The following is a 3,677-nucleotide window of genomic DNA, read 5'->3' as shown; positions in this document are numbered from 1 at the left end:
AAAAAAAAAAAAAAAAAAAAAAAAAAAAAAAAAAAAAAAAAAAAAAACTCAAATCACACTTTTTCATCTACACAGTCCTAGAAATAATACTGCATGTTTATCATTTCATGCATATTGCAATGCCTAAGTAAAAAACACTTGCATCTTCTGGGAATAAAAATGAGGAGGGATAATAGGAATAGAAAATGCTACCAAGAAAAAACAGAAAACTAAGTGTAAAGGGAGGTAAGCTACAGCTAAAACTGCAGCTGTAACATTACTCGTGGATAGAATATTTGTGCAAATTATGACGTGTTATACTTGCAATTAAACTTTAAAAGAAATGGTTAAAATGGAGTAAGTCATCATAAAGAAGGAGAAAGATGTTGACATCTGAGAATATAACTATTGTTATCTTGGAATTCTCTTTTCCTTCAGGAGGTATTACAATTTCTGTCTTAGACAGAGGCAGTGTTGTTTCATATGCTGACCAATACTGCTCATGTTGTTACAAGAGTATTTGTGGACATTTTAAAAAGCGATATAAAGAAAAGCATTTTTGAAGAACAAATCTTGTCTCTTTTCACATATCTGGACTCACAATGAGCAGTAAGTACTCTTAGTCAGACTGCAGAAACAGAGACTAAATTTAATATGAGAGAAAGTCAATGTTTCTTTGTGACATGGTTAGGATACACACAAAGGAGTTAGGAAATTCAGAATCAAGCATTTTGCTATCCTGGATTGCATTAGGACAAATACCAGCAGCGGCTTGAGGGAGGTGATCCTTCCTTTCTGGTCAGTACTGGTGAGGTAACACCTGGAGTACTGCACCCAGTTCTGGGCTCGCCAGTATCGGAGAGGCATGGAGCTCCTGGAGAGTCCAATGAAGGGCCATAAAGACAATTAAAAGACTGCAGCATCTCCCCCGTGAGGAAATGCTGACAGAGCTGGGACTGTTCAGCCTAGAGAAGAGAAGGCTTCTTATAAAGGAGAAAGGATCTTAGCAATGTCTATAAATGCCTGAAGCGAGGGTGCAATGAGGACAAAGCCAGGATCTTTCAATGGTTCCCAGTGATAGGACAGAATGTAATGGGCACAAACTGAAATACAGGAGCTTCCCTTTGAACGTAAGGAAACACTTTTTTTTACTGCAAAGATGACAGAGCACTGGAACAGGATGCCCAGGGAAGTTGTAGAGTCGCCTTCCTTTGAGGGAAAGGGAGTCATAAAATGGTTTGAGTTGAAAGGGACCTTAGAGATCACATAGTTTCAGCCCTCTGCTGTGAGCAGGGACACCTTTCACTGCATCAGGTTGCTCAAAGATGCATCTAACCTGGCCTTGAATGCTGCCAGGGATGGGGAATCAACAGCTTCTCTGGGTAACCTGTTCCAGTGCCTCACCCCCCTCACAGTAAAGAATTTCTTCCTAATGTCTATTCTAAATTTACCCTCTTTTAGTTTAAAGCCATTACCCCTTGTCTTGTTACTACACTCCCTGACAGAGTCCTTCTCCAGTCTTCTCGTAGGCCCCCTTTAGGTGTTGGAAGGTTGCTATACGGTCTTCCTGGAGTCTTCTCCACACTAAACAGCCCCAGCTCTTCAGCTTCTCTTCATTGGAGAGGTGCTCCAGCTCTCTGATCATCCTTGTAGCCTTAAGTCACCTGCTCTGTAGAGTCCTGCTTGAGCAGGGGGCTTAAACCACATGACTTCCAGAGATCCCTTCCAACCTAAACCAACCATTCTGCAATTAACTTTTCAGTATTAAATTCGTTGCTATGAGGGTGGTGAGGCACTGGAAGAGATTGCCTAGGGCAGCTGTGGATGCTGATCTAGTGGAAGGTGTCCCTGCCCATGGGAGGGGGGTTGGAACTAGATGATCTTTAAGGTCTCTTCCAAACCAAACCAGTCTACGATCCTATTTTGTTGCACTTTTTCTTGTATTTTTGACAAATAGAGTAGTATTGGAATCTTTTGAATTTGAATTTTTAACGGTTTGAATGTTTTTTTTTTTTTTTCAAATATTTGCAGTACCTAACATGAACTGAATTCGTCTATCTTTGAAATAACACTAAAGAGCAACAATAAGCATTTACAATTAAAAATAAAGGCTATAAGGATGATAATTAGGCAAGGTTAGAGTTTGTGGTATGACACCAACTCAGAACTGGGAATCAAATACACGTTTCATAGCAGCAAAATTTAAGTGAGCACTGGATAACTGCAAAAGGTTGATTCTGAATAAATGATTGATATGTGAAGAGTGCCCATACATGAAGCTGTGAGAGAACAGTAAAAAGCTAAAAAGCTAAAACTGCAAAAACTATACCTAGTTTATTCCAGATTTAGACAAACCATTTAAGTTTAATTCCCAACATCTTTTTGGTTATGTTTTGGGTTTGGTTGTGAAAGTTTTGCAGAACCTTAAAAAAAAAAAAAAAAATACAGTACCCTCCCTCCATTCTACATTTTATAAAAGAACACAGCCCTTACAGATTCAGTAAATTATTCATGGAGAAGACAATATTACTATTAGACCCAGGGGTCTTGGACTCCCTACATGCAAAAGATCTAGCTCTACACAATCAATCCAGCAGGATAACTGTTATACTCTACTTAACCCACATTGCGTAAAAGGGTTTGAAAATGGATTAGTGGATGAAGAGCTTGTTTTAAAAGATATATTATCTCCCAGAAAATGAGAGGATAATTCCTACTAGCTGTTTTAAGAAATCAAATGATCCTGGATTGGAGAGAAACTTCTCCTATGTTCTCTTAACCAGCTAGACACTAATGTGCGATGACTAGAGAGACAAGGGAAAAGCTGTGCATCAAAACATGTAGTCAATCAAAAAAATCAATACTAAGCGACTGATTTAGATTGAAAGCAAGGTATCAAAACTGACTTATTCTTGCATATTCTCTAATTATCATCTATGAAGGGGCAAGTAAGACTTCTGGAATGGCTATAACTCTTTACAGCAATTTGCACAGTTGATAACGGTATGCAGAGGATATCCTAACACTCTAAATTAGAGAGAAAGGTATAAAGCTGAAAGTGTATCTGGAGACTAAATGTTTCTTTGCTTTCTATTTTTGGTGACTATGGGATGTCCAAAAAATTTACTATCTATAATGATGGGGGATCCATTTTTAATCACAGAAATCTCTGTTCACTATCAAAGCACTATGATAGGGTCATTTTTGATTTTGCACTTGTCAAGATAGCTGTGTCTTTCGTACATGCATGCATTTTATTTGTAATATTTCCTTGCAGTAGCGAAAATGACTGGAAATAGCTCCACAGCAGACTGAGAAGAGAAAAGTAAAGGCACAGGGAAGCTTACCTCTACATGGAGACAACATGTGAAGCCCACCGAGCAGATCAGAGATCCTCTCTTCTGGGAGGTCTATGGAAACTCTTTAGCATGTTACCAATCATCTATAGCCTCAACAATGCCAGGGCTGGAGTCAGGAAAATTCTACAGGAGATAACTTCCAAGTATTCACTTAAAAAGAGAAAAGGAAAACAAACAAACAAACAAAAAACCCACAGATTTTCACGTTTCCTATTGAGAAATAGTCTAGATCTGTACTATGACAGCTTCTCACCAGATGTTACTCTTAAAAGAATAAAAGAGCACTCGCTGAACAGGAATTTTGATTTTGCAGCTGAGTGTGCATCAAAATCTGATGCC

This window comes from Oxyura jamaicensis, chromosome 8 (assembly GCF_011077185.1).
Source record: "Oxyura jamaicensis isolate SHBP4307 breed ruddy duck chromosome 8, BPBGC_Ojam_1.0, whole genome shotgun sequence".
In the NCBI taxonomy this organism is placed as follows: domain Eukaryota; kingdom Metazoa; phylum Chordata; class Aves; order Anseriformes; family Anatidae; genus Oxyura; species Oxyura jamaicensis.
The sequence above is the reverse complement of the archived record's forward strand: the minus strand, read 5'-3'. Positions refer to the sequence as shown.